The 25,073-nt window shown below is 41.1% G+C and overlaps 1 long non-coding RNA gene across 2 annotated transcripts in view; it reads left to right on the top strand.

The window, feature by feature from the left end:
• The first annotated feature begins 21,661 nt into the window (after positions 1-21,661).
• Positions 21,662-25,073, top strand: part of LOC130366876 (uncharacterized) — a 43,045-nt gene continuing 39,633 nt past the window's right edge. The window contains exons 1-2 of one of the 2 annotated variants that reach the window (XR_008891969.1): positions 21,662-21,806; positions 22,189-22,302. This is a non-coding gene — a long non-coding RNA (uncharacterized LOC130366876). The remainder of the gene's footprint in view (positions 21,807-22,188; positions 22,303-25,073) is intronic. The other variant, XR_008891970.1, reaches the window with a different exon arrangement.

The raw sequence follows: 25,073 nt of genomic DNA, 5'->3' as shown, positions 1-25,073 counted from the left end.
TCAGACAACTCTGTAGCGAGTGGCAAGAGAAAAATTATTTTCCAGCAGTGGGAAATGATAGCAGAGTATATTGACGACATAATATGCAGCATGTTCCCTGGCTAATAGGATACAAAGCAATATGTTTATTGGGAACTTTTCTGAATCAATTACATTTTAAATGATATTTTTTTAACCTAAAAGTAAAACCTTATTCTATTATTTTCTTTTATTTGATTTGTAAGAGCCAAGAACAATGTAAAAGGCCTAATAATAAGACTGCTTGTTAGTTTACCAATTTGTTCATATAATACACATATAAGAATCAACTGGGGTCATGTATGAGTGATGTTCTTTGCACGACTGACTGACGAGTCTGCCATAATTTGATGGAAATACATTGTGTAAACATTTTTTATATATTGCTAACATATAATGATTGCTAAAGCAGTTTTCTATCAGGAAAAAAAACATAGCTGCTTGCTTTTAAAAGTGCACCACATTTGTCTAAAGTTTTTGAGTGGTGCTGCAATAAAGTTTGATTCACTTCACAGAACTAAGCCTCCAGACCAGACACAGGCCAAGGACACCACTTTAATTACTCCCCTTTCTTCAAAATATTGTTGATATCTGGGTGAATAAATTTAGAAAAACTTTGATAAGTATATTGTATTGACTATGACATGTCTTCTGCATAGAGTAATACAGTATATGGGGAGATTTATCAGAATCTGTGTAGAGGAAGGGTTGTACAGTTGCCCATGTCAACCAATCAGATAGCTTCTTTCATTTTTCTCAGGCCTCTTTAAGAATTAAGGAAGACATCTGATTGGTTAACTGTGCCACTCTTCCTCTACACAGGATTTGATAAACCTCACCTCATGAAGCCACATTTTGACTGAATGCCCCCAAAAAAGATCTCACAATGGTGAACTAACATGTCTGACTTCGAATCATATCTAGATAACACATGGCTCCACTGAATTGGCACTACAGGGACTAAGAGTAGTAAGAACCATTGTCCTGCAACATTGGGTCCTGGCATGAACCCTACAAAGCCCTGCATCCGCATTGAGTTTTCATGTTTGCTGGGTTTCTTACTCCCAACATCCAAAAACATGAGAACTGGGCATTTGGAATAGGGAAATTATATATTGGACAGTTACTGATGTAAAAGATTACTGTAAAACATGCTGGTATTATAGTAGAAAAAGAACAGAAAAATTATTATTCAAGAGAAGTGGGATTAAAAATAATATAATTTTTCAACCCCTTCGTGCATCTTCGCCTAATAGTATAGTCAGGGCTGGTTTTAGGCTTAGCGTGGCCCTAGGCAAAATCAGAAGTGCACTAACCAGATTTGCACATTTTTGGTCACTTCAAATACCACAAAAAATATCTAAAAAAACAATTAAAAAGTCCCATCAAAACAAAAATGGTACCGATAAAAACTACAAATCACAGTGCAAAAAATGACCTCATACATTCCCATTTACAGAAAAATAAAAGAGTTGTAGGATCAGAATAGTACAATTTAATATTTTTGTATAGTTCCCCCACATTAGGTTGGCAGTATAGTTCCCCTACATAAGGTTGTAGTTCCCCCACATTAGGTAGGCAGCATAGTTCCCCCATATTAGGTTGGCTGTATAGTCCCCCCACATTAGGTTGCCAGTATAGCTTCCCAAGATTAGGTTGGCAGTATAGTTTCCCCCACATTAGGTTGTAGTTCCCCCACATTAGGTTGGCAGTATAGTTCCCCCTACATTAGGTTGTAGTTCCCCACATTAGGTAGGCAGTATGTTCCCCCACATTAGGTAGACAGTATAGTTCCCCCACATTAGGTTGGCTGTTTAGTCCCCCCCACATTAGGTTGGCAGTGTAGTTCCCCCACATTAGGTTGGCAGTATAGTTCCCCCACATTAGGTTGGCTGTATAGTTCCCCGACATTAGGTTGGCAGTATATTTCCCCCTCATTAGGCTGTAGTTCTCCCACATTAGGTTGGCAGTATAGTTTCCTCACATTAGGTTGTAGTTCCCCCACATTAGGTAGGCAGTATAGTTCCACCACATTAGGTTGGCAGTATAGTTCCCTCACATTAGGTGGGCAGTATAGTTCCCCCACATTAGGTTGGCAGTATAGTTCCCCCATGTTAGGTTGGCAGTATAGTTTCCCCACATTAGGTAAGGAGTATAGTTCCTCCCCATTAGCTTGGCAGTATAGTTCCCCCACATTAGCTTGGCAGTGTAGTTCCCCCCACATTAGCTTGGCAGTATAGTTCCCCCACATTAGGTTGGCAGTATAGTTCCCCCACATTAGGTTGTAGTTCCCCCACATTAGGTTGGCAGTATAGTTCCCCCACATTAGGTGCAGTATAGTTCCCCCACATAAGGTGCAGTAGAGTTCCCCCACATTAGGTGCTGTAGAGTTCCCCCACATTAGGTGCTGTATAGTTCCCCACATTAGGTGCAGTAAAGTTTCCCCACATTAGGTGCAGTATAGTTCCTCCACATTAGGTTGGAAGTATAGTTCCTCCACATTGGGTGCAGTATAGCTCCCCAACATTAGGTGCAGTATAGTTCCTCCACATTAGGTAAGGAGTATAGTTCCTCCCCATTAGCTTGGCAGTATAGTTCCCCCACATTAGCTTGGCAGTGTAGTTCCCCCCCACATTAGCTTGGCAGTATAGTTCCCCCACATTAGGTGCAGTATAGTTCCCCCACATAAGGTGCAGTAGAGTTCCCCCACATTAGGTGCTGTAGAGTTCCCCCACATTAGGTGCTGTATAGTTCCCCCACATTAGGTGCAGTATAGTTTCCCCACATTAGGTGCAGTATAGTTTCCCCACATTTGGTTGGCAGTATAGTTCTCCCACATTAGGTCCCCCCCTCTCCCCCTGCTTTTTCTATTTTTCATATTTCCTTACCTGGCCGTGCTCGGCAGGCTCAGGTAATGCGGCAGGTCTTGTGGACTGTCACGCCCCCTCCCATAGACTTGCATTGAGGGGCGGGGTGTGAGGTCACACGGGGGCGGAGTCGTGACATCATGATCTTCCGTCCGGGTGGTCGAGATAGACTCAGCCTGAGGACCTCCAGCGGTTCCGGAAGCCGCTACATGTGGGTGCTGCATGGTAGATCCAGGGGGTCCCCAGCAGCAGGACCCTGGCGATCTGACATCTTATCCCCTATCCTTTGGATAGGGGATAAGATGTCTAGGGGCAGAGTACCCCTTTAAACCATACCAGGCTTTTATATCAAAGCAAAGCCTCTTTATCAGAGAAGGTGCAGAAACTACAAAAACCCAGGAAAAATTTTTTTCATTTTTAAACAAAATGTGCATAAAAATTGCAACCTTTTTGTCTGCTAGTGCATTGAAAACAATGTGCAAAATGTATTAAAAATGGTCTGATAAAGACAGCTATGGTACTTCTTCCACACTTGCTCTACATACATACACATATCATTATTATTATTATTATTACTACTAATAATACTAATCATTACAACAATTTTATTGATATTTAGATTAACTACTGATCTTAATATAGAGTTTCATAAAATCCTATCCTAATATATGGTAGTCAGGCAGAAAACATATTAGCATACTTCTTTGACGAGGCATGATGAGCCTAACTCATGTTGGAGACCCTACAGCCTGAGTGTGTTCACAAGTTTGTATTTTTCCTTTTTATATAAGAATGGCTGCCTGTACATTGCACTTCTCATAAACACTTGACTGAAGCTTCAAGGGGCCTAACCATCTAGACAAATCTGAATCTGCTCTAGAAAGATCTTTCTTAAAGGGGTTCTCCGGTGCTTAAACATCTTATCCCCTATCCAAAGCATAGAGGATAAGATGCCTGATTGCGGGAGTCCCGCAGCTGGAGACGCTCATGATCATGCACGCAGCACTCCATTTATAATCAGTCCCCGGAGCGTGTTCGCTCCGGGTCTGATTACGGGCGACTACAGGGCGGGCGGCGTGTGATGTCACGCTCCGCCCCGCAATGCAAGCCTACGGGAGGGGGTGTGATAGCTATCACGCCCCCTCCCGTAGGCTTGCATAAGATGTTTAAGCACCAGAGAACCCCTTTAAGAGCTGTATGATATATTCTATATACCACTCTTCATGGTTACATTACATGATATGACAAGCTGAAATGGAGTAAAAATAATCTCCACCCCTCGCTCTAGGAGAGTCTGTAAGAAATGTCTGCAAAGAAAATAGTCTACTCCATAGCAAATGATGTACTGTATATCATTATATTCTAAATATTTACAAAATTGTGAAGTGCCAATATTTGCGGTAAAACACTAGTTGTAACATATGTTCTGAAAATCTGAGAGTTGAAGGTGCTTTATGTCCAGCGGCCATTTACCTACCACATCTTACAAAGACATAGAGGGCAGTCATTTCCTTTTTTGTGTAAGGTCAATTGAGATTTTAATCTTTATCAAAAAAATGTTTTATCTCTAGTCCATCTGCCTTAATCCACCTCATTTGTAAGAAAGGACATTACAGGATTTGTCCCTTTTAAAGAGACATTACTAAGACCTCATTGTTTATCTCTTGCAGTTGAATATTTCAGTAAACAGCATGTGCGAGAATGTTCAGATTATTGTTTTTCCAATAATTTCATTCCATTCAGATTCCACTTAACACTGACATTACACTGACAATAATCTTTTTTCATATTGGAGCCATCATATTCTATAGCACTTTACATGTCAGTGACTTTGGGGGAAATGTATCATTGGTTGTGCACAGTTTTTTGGTGGTAAAAAGTAACACAGTTTTGTGCAATGTGTCATAAAGTCGCTAATTGTTGTGCAACAGGATAAAAAGTCACTAATATTGTACAATGCATTTAGACTAAAGAATCAAGTAAACAACTTGAATTAAATATGGCATACTTAGCTTTCTGCTGTGGTAACATTTTTGCTCAAACACCTCTAAAAAGTAACAAATATACACCAACCCAGACATACTTTAGTTTTTTGGTGTGTATGTGTGTGGAAAAGACAGAACATTTGGTGCAATGGGGTAAAAGGACTCAACATTTTGCGCAACAAGAAAGCAATAAAAAATGGTGCAGTAAAATTCCAGGAAATGTGAACCTGTCCAAAATTAATCAAATGTCGTACTACAATTTAATAAATTTGGTGCACAGATACACATTAGTACCACACAAAATAAAGGTGGATAAAAATGAATTGTTCATTTACCTCCAGAAACTATGATAAACTTTTCACTTTACTTACAAAAATCAGACATAATATGAATAGTAATAATAATTATTATTATTAGCAAAAGAGCTTACAATCTATGATGATATAGTAGTGACACAAGAAGTAAAATGACTTGTTTTGTACAATGGACCAGCCATATTTTATACAGATATCATTAGTACATATAGAACTGCAGAAGTCAGTCACCTGTGACTTTGTATTCTGTGATATTAAAGGGGTTATCCAGGAAAAAAACTTTTTTTTATATATCAACTGGCTCCAGAAAGTTAAACAGATTTGTAAATTACTTCTATTAAAAAATCTTAATCCTTTCATTACTTATGAGCTTCTGAAGTTAAGGTTGTTCTTTTGTGTCTAAGTGCTCTCTGATGACACTTGTCTCGGGAACCGCCCAGTTTAGAAGAGGTTTGCTATGGGGATTTGCTTCTAAACTGGACGGTTCCTGAGACAAGTGTCATCAGAGAGCACTTAGACAGAAAAGAACAACCTTAACTTCAGAAGCTCATAAGTACTGAAAGGATTAAGATTTTTTAATAGAAGTAATTTACAAATCTGTTTAACTTTCTGGAGCCAGTTGATATATATATATATATATATATATATATATATATATATATATATATAAAAGTTTTTTTCCTGGATAACCCCTTTAAAAGAGATATTTCATACCAAAAACATACCAGGATAGGGGATAAGTTTTAGGTTTTGGGGGATCCGATCACTGGGGCCCCCCTGCAATCTCCTGTATGAAGCCCCGGCTCTCCCCTGGAGTGGCGCGTCATGACCCCTGCCCGAAGCGAGGGCTACCACATCCTCTCCTTCAGCTTCCCCATAGAGATATGTATATAGAGGGACAATGCGCCGCTCACAGGGAGAGCCAGGGCTCCATACAGGAGATCATGGGGGGCCCCAGAGGTTGGACCCCAAGCGGATAGGGGATACCTTTTTTAGTATGAGACTTCTCCTTTAAGTACACTGGGGTACAAACAGTGGATTACCTAGGGTATGGCAATTATTGCACATGCCCTGGGCATCACTTGGTGTGGGGGGGGGGGGCAGACTGCTTTCAGCTTATGCGCAGATGTGCATAGAGGTGAAAGCTGCCTGTCAGTGTGAGCCACAGGTCTGCAGTTTACACTGACAGGAGACCGTGAGCTCTGGCCCCACGCAATACTGCTTCAGAGGAAGATGGACACGACCCCTCTTCTACTGTTAAATATAACCGGAAAGCTAAATTATATTCTGGTCTCACCATGGAGAGAGTGAGCTCTTTGTATAAAAAAAAACATACATTTATTGTACTCTTCTTGACATCATGGCAGACAGTAGCATAGAAACAAGCTATATTACATTGTCTTCCTACCTTTAAGTCTTCTGAAATAATTACTCCTAAATCCCTTTCGTCAGATACTGAGGTCAGGACTGGGTCAAATATTCTATATTCTGCCTGAAGGTTTTTACACCCCAGGTGCATTATCTTGCACTTATCCACATTAAATTCAGTTACCAGAGTTACCAGGTAGTCCGTAGCATAAGTTAATGATGTAGTAGGGTTACATAGGCATGTCCATAAATCTTGTTTCACCAGCTAGGGTTTCTTCCTAAGTACTTCATCCAGCATGGTGGATCCATCTTGAAATGTCCTTTAAAGTAGCTGCCTCAGTTAGCTTCCTCCAGCCGTCATCCTCTTTGTACTTTATCCTGGAGGGCTGTATAGGACTCCCTGGAGACCCTCATCTGTCTCTCTAAACCCTTCTCTCTGGAGCCACTTATGCTCAAATGATGGGCTTGTATATGATGATTGAAGGTGTATCCTTTATAAATGTGGGTGTGTTTATCCTAATTGATCATGTATCTACTATCACTAAGTGTCCATGAATATACTCTTACATCCAGCACTCTGGCCAGACATGCTGACCATGATCGTTTTCCTTCTCTGCCCTTCTCAGCCGGCGGGGCCGGGATTTGCATTGCCGGACGCACCCACATGCGAATCCCAGCCTGTCACTCAACTCCGCTATCTGCTGTCCCTTCCATCCTCTCACAGCGCCAGCACGCGTGCCCCTGCCTCCTAGTGTGCATGCGCACCGGATCACATAGATTTAAAGGGCCAGTGCGGCCGAAATTATGACATTCACCTTACGTCCAGCACTCTTGCCAGACATGCTGGCCGTGATCATTTTCCTTCTCTGCCCTTCTCAGCCAGCGGGGCTGGGATTCGCATTGCGGGACGCGCCTGCATGCGAATCCCAGCCTGTCACTCACCTCCGCTCTCTGCTGTCCCTTCCGTCCTCTTGGAGCACCAGCGCGCGTGCCCCTGCGCGTGCCGGAGCTCATAGATTTAAAGGACCAGTGCGCCCATAATTACGACATTCACCTGCATCACCTGCATCTTTTCTATAAGTACCTGCCCCTCCTACTAACCCCTGCTGGATCTTTGGTTACCTTAGTGCCCTAGAGAAAGTGTTTGTAGTCTTGCTTTGCTGTGTTCCTTTACCCCATTGTTCTGTGACCTGACCTTGCTCCTGTGCCACCTGCCTATTGACCTCCTGCTACGATCCAGACATCGCATGTGTGCCACCTGCCCTGACCTTCTGCTATCCAGACCACGAGTTGTAATTTCCATCCTGTGCCTCGAATCTCCTCAGCCACCTGTGTGGTCGAGTCGTGCCAGGGGTAGTGACCTGGGTGCCGCCTGCCGCAGCAAATCCATACCACTTTGCGGCAGGCTCTGGTGAAAACCAGGGACAGCTTAAACTCCGCTCCCTGGCAAGGCCTGCGTCCTCTACCACACAGGTACAGCAAATTCACTACCACCCTGAGTGCTACAGCCTACTGCCTTGAGTCTTACATATACATATATGGTTTATTAAGAGTATATGTCTCCCCCTTGTGGGTTGGCTGAATATTCATTTAACTTGTGGGTGTATGCATTAAGTCATGGATATACTCTTTTCTGATTGGATACTACTAGCTATCCTCATATGATTTTGTCCATCCTCATGCTACATATGTACTTGAAATAGAATACAGTGTGTCAGGATGTCTATATCTGTAGACATTATATCCTTTGACAACTGGTTAGCTTGAACACGTGGCATGTCTTATGTATTCAATAACCTTGGTTAATATGTGATATTGAAAAATTACTTACTTTTTATCATACTGAAGATCACTGCGTGGGACTGGGATGGGGGCTACCTACCTCGTACCTAACAAGCTAACTACCCATCTACCTACCTATATGTCTGACTAGCTGTCTAGCTAGCTTCCTACCCAGATAACCGGATACCTAACAAGCAAGCTACCCAGCTGGCAGACTACCTACAGAACCAATCTGGCGACCTACCTACATATTTACCTACTGATCAGGCGAGAGGGGGGATCGATCTATCTAGCTGCCTACCTAAGGATGCATTTACCTATTAGGGAGGAGGGACTGCCTAATAAGGGAACTTTCTCACAACTGTGGGCCATACCTACCTAATCGGAAAGCTTCCTGCCTACTGTTGGGGATATACCTACTTGATGGGGAAGGTACTTACCTAACCACTTTCACAGTGTGGGACACCAATGGGGGGGGGGGGGGGGCATTATTACAGTTTGAGGGCCTATAGATGGGGATACTGTGAAGAAGTGGGAAGAGCACTGAATAAATGTGGAGTCTAAGATGTTTGTCTTACAGATGCTGAAGAGATGAGTTCTGACTGGTAGAAGTCAACATTGTAATATGACTGCGATCAGAGAAGATGTCACCTGTGAGTCACTAGATGTATCGGTAATGACTTATGTGGCATAAAGATCCTGTGTGGAGCAGGTGACTACCTCTGGAAATACTGATCTGTGTACAGGGGTTTTATAAAGTGACAATATGTTGCATTAGTCAGTCATTGTGTAATGTATAGTGGTTTCCTGGTGCACTAGCATTATTTGGCCCTGGTATTATTTGTATACAGGTATTATAAAAAAAAAAAAGAGTGATGGTGCAAAGAGTGAGGAAAATAAAGTTGAATCTAGATGAAAGATCATTGCATTTGCATATAGATTTTGATCAAGTTGATAAAGTACACTAGGACCTTCAAATACCCCTACATATAAAGATTGAGTGAAATATTTAGGGATGAGTGAATCGAATCTGACAAATCCGAATTCGTTACGAGTTTCAGGAGAAATTCGATTTGCAATGAATGCGAATATCGCCTCAATTCGATTGCGCAAATCGGTTCATTAAACTCCATTTAGTGCAGTCCAGGCTCCGGGGCATCTAAAATGGCGGATCCACATGTGATGACATGGGGCAAGGAATCCTGGAAAGGTGGGAATAAGGGTAGGTGGGATGACCCGGAATCACATGCAGCCTATCAATAGCCAGCCACCCCTGTGATATCACAGCCCTATATAATCGGCAGCCATATTGCGGCCAGTCACTTCAGCCCTTCACTGCAGAGAGATAGATAGGGACAGACAGCGCTGTGTGTGGCACAGAAAAGCTTTTTTTCCCAGCAACGATTCACCTCCTAGTCTAGTCAACGCTCTGTTGCACAGAGAGAGGGACAGAGAGCAGTGTGTGTTGCACAGAAAAGCATTCTTACTGCAGCGATTCACCTCCCAGTCACTGTCTACAGCGTTCTATTACAGAGAGCGACCGAGATCAGTGTTTTGCACAGTGTGTTGCACAGAACAGCAGCGATTCAGCTCAAGCACAAATCCTGCCTAGAAGCACTGATAGGGAAGTGAGTGAGATTGAGAGCGAAAGTGCAATTTTGGGTGTAGTACACAGCGACTGTGGTGTTGTGCACAAATACTTTTTTAAACGTACTGTAGTGCATTGTCCTCCTCTTATAAGTGCATACCACATACGTACATCCAAGTGGGGTACTATTTTGTACCTGTTAAAGTCTCAAGGGCCTAGATACTGTGAAAGGCCAGGCAAAAGTACTCACCGGCTGTGTTGTACACAAATACTTTTTTTAAGCGTACTGTAGCACATTGTCCTCCCTTCATAAGTGCATACCACATACATACATCTAAGTGGTGTACTATTTTGTACCTGTTATAGTCTCAAGGGCCTAACTACTGTGAAAGGCCAGCCAATAGTACTCACCGGCTGGTGTTGTACACAAATACTTTTTTAAGCGTAGTGGAGCGTATTGTACTCCCCTCATATATGCACTAAGTATGTCAGGTAGAGACGTGCCAGGACGTGCACAGAGGAGTGGCAGAGGCCTAAATTAATCAAGCAGAGGTTACAGCAAACTAAGTGCGAGTGACAGCAGGAGTTGCAGTGAGAGGCCTTAGCTCCCGGTATCAGCTAGCGGTCTTGTCTCTACCAGCAACCCATCTGCAGTAATCGATTGGTTAACACGCTCATGCACTTCATCACAAGTGACATCTGACACCCCCAGGCAACAGTCGGTGGGTTCCTCAGACATATCCCTCAGTTGGCATGGCCCACGAGCAGTCCCTGTCCTCCTATTGCTTCTGTCCTATGCTATTCCCTCCCCCACAGAAGTATCTTATGCTTTGGGTTCAGCTCCACTATTTAGTGAGGACGATCTAGAGGACAGACAGCAGTTGCTTCCCATCCAAGAATTGGAGGAGACATCTGCAGCTTCCTACACTAGTCAGGCAAAGTAGTGATGAGGAGATTGGCGTGGGAGGTGGAATTATGAGCATTCAGGCTCCTGAAGCAGACACTGTTGAGGAACCTGAGGAGGACATCATTGACATGCAGACACAACTCGATGACGATGATGAAGCTGATCGCACTTGGGGAACTGGGTACAAGTGGCACGACACTCCCTGTTTCAGCCAGCCAAGGCTCCACCACCTCAGCCGAAGGGAGCTGTGTGTCATACCCATCTTCTGTCGCTACAGATTATACTGCTCCTCCTACTTCGAGTCAGTCATTCCGCCAGCAATCCACTCATCTAACGACGCACCATTCAGAGAACTGATGGCTTGTGCCGAGCCGAGGTGAAGAGTGCCAGGCCGTCATTTCTTTGCGAAGAAGGCAGTGCCAGCCCTGCACAATTTTGGGGAACAGAAGGTGGGCCAGTCCTTAAGCCTGCTGGTTTGTACCAAAGTGCACGGCAGCGCCGACATGTGGAGCTGTAACTACAGTCAGGCGCAATACATGTCCTTTACAGCCCACTGGGTGAATGTGGTTCCTGCACAGCCATAATAACAGCAACTTGGACAGGTCACGCCACTTCTGCCTCTACGCTTTCAGGCCGTTTGTCCTCTGACAGTGTGTGACTCTTCATCCTCATCCTCCACCGGGTCCTCAGCCTCCACTGCATGGACAAGTCTCAGTGCCCCTCCAGCATACCATGTGGGCAGGGCACAGTGGTGTAACGCTGTTCTTCAGATGGTTTGCATTGACGTATGGAGTCACACAGGGGAGGAACTGCTAAAAGTCATTCATCAAGAAATCGAATTATGGCTTACTCCACGAAAACTGGAAATGGGAACCATGGTGACCGACAACAGGAAGAACATCTTGTCTGCGCTAAGACAAGGAAGCCTGAGACAAGTGTTGGAAACAATGGCTGGTCAGGGTACTGGAGACGTGGGGCCTACATTTCATGGCCACATGAGCCTTGTGGGGGCTGAACTGGAGGAGGAGGAGGAGGAATAGGGTGAGGGGCACAGTGGAGCACAGTTTAGGTTTTGCCAAATGGGTATTTTTTTCTAGTAATCTGACAGGAGAGGAGGAGCAGGAGCAGCTAGAGGAGCTAGAAGGTTATGAGGAAGGCAAGATAGAGGACCCAGACACACCATGGCAGTATGCAGTGGAGACGGAGGAAGGAAGTCCCTCCGAGTCACTTGCACAAATGGCACAATGCATGCTCACTTGCTTGCGTAATGACCACTGAATTGTCACCATTCGGCAGCAGGATGACTTCTGGCTCTCCACCTTATTGGACCCTCGCTACCGGCACAAAAAGTGGGCCTTTTTTACACCCACTGAGATGGAGGACAAACTGTTCTACTACAGAGACATTCTACATAGTCAGTTGGCACCATCGTCCATCCTCTCGCAGGTCTGACTCTGGGGGCCCTCTGCGCTCACCTTCCACTGCCATGGCTGCTGCTGAGGTGTGGGGTGGCAGGAGAAGTACCAGCTTCATCAGCAACAGCCTGAGTCTACAGTCGTTGATGAGTTGCTTTCTTCACCCGCATAGTGAAGCAACCCATCATCAGCAGGTAGACCTGGAGCAAGACCTGAACCAGCAGGTGATGGCATACCTTGACATGACCATACCAACACACCTTGGAGATCCGCTGGACTTCTGGGCAGCCAAACTTGATTTGTGGCCACAACTAGCAGAGTTTGCCCTGGTAAAGCTGCCCTGCCCGGCCAGTAGTGTGCCATCAGAGTGGGTGTTTAGTGCGGTGGGGGCCATAGTAACCTCATGGAGAACTCGTCTGTCCACAAACAATGTGGAGATACTGACCTTTGTGAAGATGAATCAGCCATGGATCAGCCAGGATTTCCACCCACCAATGCCTGATGCATCAGAGTAGATTGACCATGGTGCCACATGAACACTTCACAAATTTGGATAGTGCAAAACATGTTTAAGGTGCTGCTCCCCAGTTATAGACATTCCTCGCCATCAGACCACAAGTAAGTATTGAGGATATGCATTAGCTAAAACTTAACTTTTCTTAGGATAAAATATATGGACCCCACTTTTTTTTTTTATATCTAAGAAAAGGAAAGGTGTGCAAAAAAAAAAAAACACCATGTGCTACCTACACCACCAAGTATTGATGTGATGCAAAGACCTTTAAAAGGTGGAAGGGAACAACGTTTGGTGCATTGTAACCGGTAGGGAGAAAAAACTTCCCCTGTAAGGCCCTACTCTCGCATTATTAATTCCCTTCTTTGCAAGTGTTACTCGCCCTAAAAAGGGTGGCCCTAAACAGGAACCTCTCCATATTTCCCCCTACAAACACTGCCATTTCCCAGGGTTTTTAGGTGGAAATAGAGAGAGTTTCCTGTGTGGGGCCACCCCTTTTAGGGTGAGTAACACTTGCCAAGAAGGCCGATAATAGGGCGAGAGTAGGGCCTTACAGGGAAAGTTTTTACCCCCCACCTGCTACAATGGACAATACGTTGTTGCCTTCCACCTTTTCAAGAAAAGTGTTACTCGTCTTAAAAAGGGGGGTCCCACACAGGAACCAATCCCTATTTCCACCTAAAAACCCTGGGAAATGGGAAATTGTAATAAATTATAATAATAATAACAACAACAAAAATAAACATTTTCATGTATTTTTTCCTTTTTCACTCAAAGTCTCTGAGAACTATGGAAGCAGAAAGCACTGTCATGAAGAAGACCTTTTATGGGGAATAACTGTTCCAAGAGCCATTCTATCCATTAAAAAATGAGTGTCCGGTGCCCTTTGCCCTGCCCTTAGATCTGTCATAAACGCTCTGGAGGGCATCTGTTACTGGTACTCATCTGGCTTCTGTGGATGGGAGTCGAGGAAGCATCTGTGGATGACAGTCGGGGTGAACGGGTTTACGCTGCATTTACATCATGTTTTGTAGTTATGGTGAACGGATCCTGCTGGGAAATGTGAAAACTGGGTGCTCTCGTATTCCAACCATACCTGACCCGCATCTCATTCATTTGAATGAGCCAACCATGGTCAAATAGTTACTCCGATTGGCAAATTTTTGCTCTGTATCTGGTTTTCTGACTGCACTGAAAACCGTAACATCCCACGGTTTTCAGTTCGGTCAGAAAACTGGAGCAAAACTGAGCTGACCGGAGTCACAATATGACTCCGGTCGGCTCATTCAAATGAATGAGATGCGGGCTGGGTCTGACTGGGATACGGTAGCGCCCAGTTTTTACATTTTTCATCTGGATCTGGTCACCGTAACTACAAAACGTGATGTGAATGCAGCATAATAGAGACTAACACTGCTTTCAAATGAGCATATTTAATATTTGTACTGCACCCCTATTTTATGAGACATAACACTGGGTTCACACATAGGCCCTGATTTACTAAGAGTGTTGGGTGTAAAATGTTGTTTCTGACTTGCAGTACTCCTCTCTATTTACTATGTGGATTCACAGGTCAGGAAAGTTTTCTGACCAGCTTTTTATTGAAGGAAATTTCCAGCCATTAGTTACAGGATTTTCTGTGAATTAAATAGTAAATAAGTTGGGCTGTGAGGCGATGCCCCTTTTCCAGGCAACCACTCGCTCTTTCTGTCCGACCACGCCCCTTTTTAGGATTTTCACAATATAATGTTGGCTTTGTCGGATTTTCCAGGCGCACACTGTTGCACACTGGCGGCAAAAAGTCACAGACACTATGCTTAAAAAAAACTTGGAATAACCCGACAAAAACTAGTTGGTTTTAGCTTAGTAAATGAGGGGCAAAGTCTGTATTTATTTACTTATTTTTAAACAACAGATATATCAAATACTGACCAAAATAATATGTGTGAGCCCAGTCTAATATAGAAGCTAATGTTAATCTATAGTCCTATTTACACTGTTAGAACATATGAAATTTTATTGATGACATTTATTTTTAGAGCTAATCATTTAGTTGTCATTCCGTTCTCTGTAGTTTTCTCCCAGTATATTTACAGTATGATAATGACAGGTAACTCGAAACCATAAACGTAAATAGTTATCAGATTTATCATTGAAATTCTTTGGAAGACATTAAAATTTTCATACGGGAATCGCCACAAAGATAAATATTTTTTTCATGTAATTTTGAAGTCCCAGGCAAATAATTTATTTCCCAATCTCCATCTCTCCCTCTAAACACACCTGGTCCCAACAATTATTGTAATTGTATCTCAGCAGTGAAACAAAAATTTCTGTAAATTGTTTGTTTGTTACTCCTGGGAACCGTGTATGGTGAAAATACATATTCTATGTGTCATTCCACTAGGAAACAAGTAGGTTTGCTTATAACCCAATAGAAAACTACAAATAATATATTGTGATGTACTGACTGTAGATCTTCTGCACTAGTTGGTTTCCCACTCTGTGCGTAAAGTGGTACTCTGCCCCTAGACATCTTGTCCCTGTGATCTCCAGCCCAGCACTACTGCATTCTGAACATTTATATTCAGAACACCGGCTGTGCTAGGCTTCAGGAAACTGTCCATAAATGTCTACAGGGGATAGATATACAGAGGGGGTGTGACGACTGTGGTAATGTGTCTAGGGGCATAGTACCCCTTTAACTTGGAGCAACTTTAAATCTAGACATAAAGACAACCAGTTTATTAAAGTTGTATTTTGAATTGGAACATTATATTCATATCCACAGAAAAGGGGAGAAGTTTCAAACCCCCCTTTATTTTGGGGACAGAGCCACAAATTGTTGTCTTGAATGGAGTGTGTGCCACCATTCTATTCCTTGTTTATGGAGCTGCTGGAGATACCATAGCTGAGTACAGCTCTTGGCTACCTTCGCCAGCTCCATAGACCATTAATGGAGCAGTGGGGCCCATGTGTGACTTGCTGCTCCATTCAAAATCAGTTTGAGATGCCTTTTTCAAGAAGATGGAGCATCCCAGCAGTCGGACCATCACAATCCGACAGTTGTTCTTATATTGACTGCAGAATGCTGACTTTGGTTTATAGCAGTCTGTAGTCAGCTACTGGGGCTACAAAAACAGACCGTCATAAAATTGCCACAGTCAGAGCATGTAGTGTGTGGATATTGAAAGGGGTATTTGGGATCTCTCCTCAGATCAGAACATCTCTACAAATGTAAGTTGATTCACGGAAATACAACAAAAGCAATTCCATAATAAGAACTGTCCATTCTACAACTAGTATTTCAGAATACAGGCAGATTTGGACCACATGTCCTTGGGAATGTTATAAGAATGCTATAAGCCTACATGCCAGACATTGCAACAGTTTCTTTATTGTATGACACAGCTGCTGGTTTTCTGCAGTTTTGTGCCAAGAAGACCATTCATAGAGTCTTGCCATACTGCTGACTGTGTAGCTGTTGAATGAGTACTGACGTGTCTAGGACAATAGAACTTCTAATGAAAGGTTCCATCAGTATAGATTGTGTTTCCATTATGGAATGTTCAATATATTCCTTTATTTCTTAAGTAACCATCTGAAGTAAAAGCCTTTCCTTTCACACTGGTATTGACAAGACATGGAAATATATAAACAGAAAACCAAATACTCTATACAATCAATAATGTGGTATCACTTTTCTTTTATAGTTTATAGAAGTACATTTGGCATATAGAGGTTAATGATACATTAAAACTAATGTTAATACAAAAAAAGACTTGAACAACATGTACTGATAGAATAGTGGGTCAAAAAATGAATTCAAGAATTCTTCACTTATATTATGATTTTATTTTAAGATATACTTATGGTTAAGATGACAGTATACAGTAGTTAGCTCTGTTGCTTTGTTTATTCACCCAGTAATGTTTGATTACCTTAAAAGGATATTTTCCAGGATTTTTTTTTTTCTTTAGCCTTTGAGCCCATGGTGCCAATTTATAATAGTGTGTTATATGCTTCTATTATCTTTGAGCGCTGTTTTTGTCCCATGTTATATGGTGTTCTTGGGTGCAAATCTTTTTTATTTTCCATGCGGCAAGAGACAAAATGTCATAAAAGACATGGGGGGGTATGTATGAAGGATTTTACCTAGTTTTTTTCACTGTGATTTGTCTCAAATTTCCTTTTAGGTCACTTTTTGCGACTAACAATTGCACCAAATGGTTTAGAACAAAATCACTGATTTCACTTTGTTAGTCGTGATTTCAGTTACAATCATTCTTTGGTCTGGAATTCATTAATTGCGACTTTTCGATATGGCGCAAGTTTATTCGCAAATACCTTCATTTAGGCGCAAATCTACACCATGAATAAAGTGACAGAGAAAATAGCTACAACAATAGAATGTCCCAAAGTCAGATTTACTGCCTGGAATTCTGGGGTCTGCGCCTTTTGTAGGGCTACATTTGTGCCAAAATTACAAACTTGCGTACTTGATAATTATGGCGCAAATATGCTCCATTTGATGCAAAAAAACATACATAAAATCACACATTGCTACACCATTATTGATACACGTCCCCCATAGTTTTCATGGTGTGTGGCAATGCTGAATTGGGTGGATGGATAGCAGGGTGGATGGGATTTACTAAAGTAATGTTATCCACCCACCCACTGCAGCATAGCCAAGCCCCCTGGAGACCATGCGACATATTGGCCCTGATTTACTAATAGTGGAGTGTAGGTTTTGCTGTGTTTTTTGCGGTTCCAACTTTTTTTTCCCATGGTATTTACTAATTTACTCCACTTTTGGAAACTTTATACATGCTTCAAAGTGTCGGGTTTTCTTCCCAGGAAATTCACATGATTTTCAGAATGGTTTTCAGAAAAGATGAGTGATTTTGGAGGAAATGTAGGGAACACACCCCTTTTCCCGAAAACAACGCCCATTTTTTTTTTCTTCACTTTGAGTGATTCTGATTCTGTCAGGTTTTTTCTGTCACACATTGGGGTTTATTTACTAAGAGTGGAATGTAGGTTTCTTTGTGGGTTTTGATTTCTGACAGGTATTTTCCCAAGGTATTTAGTAAGGTTTCCCTACATTTTGCACTTTTCCCTACGTTTTGCTTTTTTTTACAACTGTTCTGATCTGTCTGGTTTTCCTCAGCTCAAATCCACCACATTTTCTGTGGAAACATTAGTAAATATGTTAGGATTTTTCAAAACGGTCGGGACCACGCCCCTTTTGTCGGGACCATGCCCACTTTATCCTGTGGTCACGCCCCCTTTTCAGGTTTTTCTTGTAAAATGGAGGTTTTTGGTTATTTTGGTCATAAATTGTGTCGCAAGGGATGTGCAACACAATTTGGGCGCAAAACCCGACAAAAAAGAGTCGGGATCTCGTTAGTAAATAAACCCCATTCTGTCTCATGGTCTGTGCGACAAAATTTAGGCGCAAAATCCAACAAAAAGAGTAGGAATCCTGTTAGTAAATGAGGGCCATTGTCTCTGGCCACATGGAATGCTGGGAAAGGTCAGAGACAGCAATAAAATAAAAAGAATTGCACTGCAGCACTTTCCAGTGTGGATCCAGTACATGAAAATGGGACAAAGCGGTGTACAGAGGTAATAGAAGCATATTATACAGTATTATAACATGACATTATGGGTCCAAAGGCTGAAGAAAAAATATTAGTATACACCTTTAAAGAGAAGTTACAGATCACTATCCTGCTCAAATCCACCACATATCTTTTCTGGTTTATTATTAAGCATATTTTCACACTTAGGGAGTCAAGTACCAAGGTGTGACAATGGCGTATGTGCGCAAAAGTTACACATTTTTTTTTTGCATAAATGCAAATATTGCTTTAATATTGTCTACGCAAAAAAAGTGTGACTTTAAAGCATGTATGCTGTCTGCAGAAAGGGGCGTAAAAGAGGGATAAAAGAGTGTGTAAGCGTGCTAAACCTCACTTGGCCTATCCTTGTATTTCCATTGATGTGCTGCAAATTTGCCATTTGCAGTGTTTCGGATCATTGTCATTCAATGGGGCTACTTCTTAGGTTTTCTACATGGAATTCATGGAATTTGGTATTCATGGAATATATTCTGATTCTGATATTTCCAGTGTTGATTTTTGTTCCTAAATTCAACATTTTCTGATACATTTGAATTTCCCTTATAGAAGGCTGGGTCTAAAATATTCTCTGGATGTGCATAGGATATGCCAGCTGTACTTTTTCATGAAACAAAGTAAGCCGCTTTTATTTCAAGAAAAAGTGCTAGACTTTTTTGTTAAGGTACATTCACACCGTATTTGTGTAATACGGATGCCGGATCTGGCGACGGAATTTTAAAAATCAGACGCTGCCATATCTATGCCGGACCAGCACCACCCTCCTTTCATTTAAATGAGGCAAACAGAGTCAGATATTGACTCCTGTCGGCTTATTTTTGGATGCCCCCTTCATTCCCCTGCCAGACTCGGCAGCCGTATTGCACAAACGTGGTGTGAATGCACCTAATAAGAATCTTCTGCTTCTTTCTTCTCTGGTTATGAACATGTTACCTTCTTCTCTCTATAATACATACTTTTGTATGAACTCCTTTCAGGGCAGTCAGATGCATGGAACAGTGTTAAGCGAGTGTAAACTGCTCGGAACAGCATACATCATATTCCTCGCTGTTTTTAGCAGAACTTCCTTCTCCTGTATATCACAAAAAGTATATACAGAAGCAGTGACTCATGTTAAATGGCAGCAGCCCCTCCTCTTGTATCCACAAGATATGCCAAAATTATCCTCTAGAGGCAGATCACACCTCTGGGACCCCCACCTATCTTCACTGTGGTCACTTACTCTCAGTACATTCACTGGGTCATGCTCTCTGCGCCAAGCCCATGGAATGTTTCCTGAGTGGTGAGGCATATGGCATTTGCCTTGCAACTAAGGTAACCTTCTCTAAATTTCATGAAAAAGACAGAAGAAAACCTGGCATACTGTACATGGAATCTGCACACCTCTCTGATAGAAAAAAGTACACAGGAAACAAAGACATCTAAAAACACTGAAAAGAGAGTGTAACTGAGTGGAGGAATTGCAAAGAAACCTACTACACTCACCCCAATGGAACAAGAATAATGCATGTAATCCCTTATAAAGAAATATAGCCTGAGTCCAATAAAATATACAATAAATACAGTAGGATAGGAACAAACATGTAAATCAATACACAAAAGAAAAATATGCTAAAGCTAATAGTGCCAACATATATGCAACAGTAATGAATGGTGAACAATCTATATAAAGCAAAATTATACGTAAGTGCAAGTGCAAAAGAATGGTGCAAGCAACACTAATGGAACTACAAGTCCAACGTACAAAATAAAGCAATTGAAAGTATTATTACAGATCTCTGAATTTAACAAAGACAATGGGGGAGTCTTGTACAGTTGCCCATAGCAACCAATCAGTTTGTTTTTATTTTTACAAAGGCCTCTTAAAGAAGCAATCTGATTGGTTTCTATGGGAAACTGTACCTTTCCTCCCTCCAATCTCTAGATATAGTTGGGAGAAGCGCACAGCAGCTTTACTCCCAGGCTTACCACTCTTTCTGTATGATTGCAGGAGATGGCTTCTATAGAGTTACAATGAAGCCCATCTCCTTAAATCAAACATACTGAGCACCAAGCTCACAAAGCTGTGACATGCTTCTCCCGCATATATCTAGAGTTTGGTTGGGATCTCAGCACTAAGAGTACAATCAATCAAAACTTCTGACAAGTCTGCATGACATGTCAAAGTTTTTTTTTTTTTTTTTTATGACAGTAAAGCAATAACTGGACCAGCGTACCATCTGTATGTTGCACCATTATTGATAAATATATTTTACTATTCTAGGCAAAGGAATATTGATTTTAATCAGTTTTGGATTAAGAACAAAGACTTTCTTAAGATGATCTGAATCACATGTATCTATGAAAGATCACAAATTAATTTTGATGGGATAATAAGCAGAACTACAGTTTAACAGGAAACTATCATCAATTTCATGTTTCCCTAACCACGAGTCATCAGGGTAGTCTCTAGTGGTTTATGCCTGCCCTGCCTTGATCGATAGATCTCTTGGGGTTCAGGCAGCATGAAAGGCAAGCAAAGGAATCATAGTAAATACGTGTGGGAACTCTGGCCCATATTTATCAGATCTCTCTGAGACGAAAGTGTGTCAGATAGCAACCAATCACAGCTCATTTTAAGTTACCAAAGCCGAGCTATGATTGGCTGCTTTAAAAAATCAGACACATTTCTCTGGCAGATTGATAAATTGGAGTCTCTCTGTATTACCTTGAGTATGACGTCTCTGTCTGGTTGTCTCTCCTAAAAGCAATGCATCTAGAGGAGAATGTCTTTATAATATGGCATGTGTTAAAATATAGCAAATGGATTATGTATGAATGCCACATTTAAAAAATATATCCTTGTACATCCACCTAATATTGGAGACATGCAAAATTGCAGTGGTTTAGAAGCTGCACAATACAGAACCATACAAAATGTGTTTGTAATACAACCATGTGTATGAGCCATTAAGAAAAGGAACACTTAGGTTTGATAGATTGTACAGCATTCAGAAAAAAAAGGTATAGCCCAACTCATGCACAATTCATTTCAAGCTTGGTTTCCTATTGGCCTAGTAGTTAACAACTTGTAAATGACTTAAAGGAGTTGTACAGTTAAGTAAAATATAATTTATTTAATTCCCTCATGTAATGAAACATACAACTTCTGAAGCAAGTAACTAAAAGTAATGCTCCATTGCAGAGCTATATGTGTGGAATGCAGGAAAATGAGCCATTCTGCGTCCACTCTGTCTCGGCTTTCTTCCTCAACTGCCTCTGGCCCCCACCCTTGGAGAAAGGGTCATGTGACTTTTATGCTGTCTCTTAGTCCGTGTAAGCCATGCCCCCAGAAGCAACTTCACAGAAGAAAGATCTGATAACTGAGGAAGGGAGGGGGCTTTGATGGACTTTGACTTTTTGGGTATGATGGTAATTGTAGTTTTGCAACAGATGGAGGCACCCATTTTGTGAATCATTGCTATATAGTACAGAAGATGGAAGCAGGGTGGGAATGGTTGCTTAGTAACGCTCTGAGGGTTGGGGCCAAGGGACTCGGGAAGAAAACGGCAGTTAGGAGGAAGTGAGCACAGAGCGGCAGCAAAGGATTCTGGGACCTGTAATTTAAAGACAACATGTGGGGAAGGGAACAAGTAGGAGGGCAGAAATGTGTATTAGAGCCCCGTACAGGAGATATAATAGGTCACAGTAGAATAATAGATGCAAGGTTAATGTCCTAAGCTGATCTGAGTTGTTGTTTTTTTTTTTTTATTCCGTTCATTGGATAACCCCTTTAAGTATTCTAGATACAGAAAAAGCGCCATGAAAATGAGCCCTGCACAACCACTGGTGACTTCATTAGAGCCCTCTCAATGCTTCCAGTGAGCATAAAGGGAGACAAAGCCTGAATTGTGTCCCTGGTAAGCTGTATTGCTCATTTATTAAGTAACTCCAGGTTCTTGTGTAGTAATCAATAATACATTAATTACTTAGGGAATGGGATACAAAGAGGATTGAGACTATTTACATGTGTAATTACCCATACACGACACAGGAGTTGAAATATAGGTTCTCACAATGGGAACCAATAACATGGCTTGTAAAACAACAGCTGTCAGGATGTTATGGCTGTGACTACTACCCCATAGAACAATACAGAACAATAGCTTCTGCTTAAATCTATACATAGCAACTTATGAAATAATATTTAATATTGAACTTTTATAGAACTTTTTGGAGTTTGACAAATTTGTAAATCATTGAGACTATGTTTATAAATAGGGTTTCATAACTATCAGTAAACAAGGTGAAAGTAACAGAACATTTGTATATAGCTTTTATATAGTGATCATCCTGGAAACCTTGACTCTGACGGACAATGAGGGACTAAATTGTAAAATATTAGAGGAGACTAATCAGATCAAAAACTGACTTATTGTAGTAAAATATTGCACCAGATTTATAACAGTGGTTTAGGCTGTTTGAAAATCTGGCACACCCTATTAGCCGGCTTAGTTTACATAAAGAATTTTCTGCTTTTCTGTTTTATTTTATTTTTTTAAAGTGGAGCACATGGCGTAAGCATCATGAAAGACACAAATCCCAGAAATGCTAGACAATAAACTATAAAACTCTTTAAAAAGTGATCATGGTAATATGTATATTTATTGCCAAGAGTCAAGGTTTCACATTCCAAAATGTCTACCGTCATTGTAAAATCCTACACAGGTTTTATGGAAGGGGGTACATGACACAACCAGGTAGACAGCATGACCAGCTTTGTAGATTACACCCATGGTTCCCCATATCATTAGGGCTGGGATAATCTCTACTTGAATCCATAACTATACACTATGGGGGAGATTTATCATTGCTTTTAGAGAAAGCAGGCGCACACAGTATATTGAGCGACTTTTATGCGTCTTTTTGCCTACCCGCAGAACTTTTTCTTTTTGACCATGCAGTGGTCACATATTTATCATTTGCGACTTTTGTCAAAAGTCGCTATTTTGTGCTCAAAGGTACTTTTTTAGGCGCAAAGCTACACCACCTACCAGTAGGCATGAGAATCACTTCTACCTTCTACAATTCAACCTTTAACCTCTTGTGGATGGCAGCATCCAACTCCCCTTCTATGACACATGCTCAGGAGCTGAGCGCAGGTCATAGCTGGGTAGTCCTGTCAGCTATCTGCCACCAGGACCCATCTCTAATGCTAGACATCACCGATCACAGTGATGCCTGGCTTTAACCCCTTAGACACCTTAATCAAATTTGATTTTAGCGTCTAAAATGCAAGTAAAAATGTCACGGCAGCTCTGAAAATAAGTGAAAACACCTAACCTGCCAAATTCAGGACCCGGGAAAGTGTCTACTTCCCTCCCTCACAAGCATCTAGAAAAAGTGTATGTAGTAGAGCTTTTTCCACCAAAGCAGAGCTGCGCAAAATTCATCATTGCATACTTGTTATCCTTATATTCCCTGCCCTAAGTAAAGTTGCTATTTTATAGATTCTTGTTGTTAACTGTGCTAATAATATTTTAGCAACTCTAAAACAGGAAAGGGGATTCCTCCCAGGCATAGAGATCCTGTCTGCCGCCTCAGCCATGCTTCCCCGGCGCCTCTGTGAGTTCTAATCATGTACTAATAATGTAAATAGAGAGATAATAAAAAGACCAAATAGAGAAAGAGTAAAAAAAAAAATACAAAAAGAAATCCTAAATGAGTTAGGCCAACCGAGGTCGTTCTCTCTCATTTTTCCATTTTTCCCCATTGGTCTGTTTTCTCTTTGTTACCTTATCACTTATTACACAATTTGTGATAAAATAAGATGTGATTTCAGTTTTATTGTTACCACACAGCCTATTGAGCGAACATATAGAATTCATTTCAAATTTAAACATTATCTTAATTATGAACAGAATAAAATGGACAGTCTATCAGGCTCTTGAAATTGCATTCTGACAAATAATTCCATTTTCTGTATTTCATCGCTGTATTTCTATTACTGCTACATTTTCCTCTGGTAGTGTTTGCATGTGCTCTGATTCTTAAAATTTCACATTGTAATGGAATTATTTCAGCTAAAATCAGAACACTTTTGACACTTATTTGCGCTATATACACATTTCTACCAGAGGTCATTTTGCATATAGATATACAGATGGTTGAAAATGAACTCTATTCTCTAGGAGCCCCTTGGAACAGATAAAAACATGGTTGGTAACACATATAAACTGAGCATTGTAAACCACTTTTCTTGGTCTGAATATAAGCATTACAGTGCATAATAGGCACATGACGCATGTAGCCTCATTTTAAGAAGTGTTACTTTGTTACTTTTTATTTTATTCTATCGTCTCAATCACATATTCTATTTCGCTTTTAAAAGTGTTTACAAAATATATGTTAAATATCTTCTACATATTGAAATAAAACTACAATGACAGAATAAAAAAAAACTAAATTTAAAAAGCCTCTTATCTAGTTTTTATAAAAATAAAATAAAAATAAGAATAATAAATATGTGCATTTACTAAAATGTAGACTATTAACGCAGTAAAACTAAATATTTTTAGTAAGTTGCAAATTATTATAGGAATAGAAATTTTTATAGTTTATCTAGTAAAAATGAGTGAGAATAAATTTATTATTATTATAAGTATTAATAATAATAACAATAATAATAATT

Source organism: Hyla sarda, chromosome 4 (genome assembly GCF_029499605.1).
Source record: "Hyla sarda isolate aHylSar1 chromosome 4, aHylSar1.hap1, whole genome shotgun sequence".
Classification (NCBI taxonomy): Eukaryota; Metazoa; Chordata; class Amphibia; order Anura; family Hylidae; genus Hyla; species Hyla sarda.
Note: the sequence above shows the minus strand (reverse complement) of the source record. Positions and strands in the feature narration are given on the sequence as shown.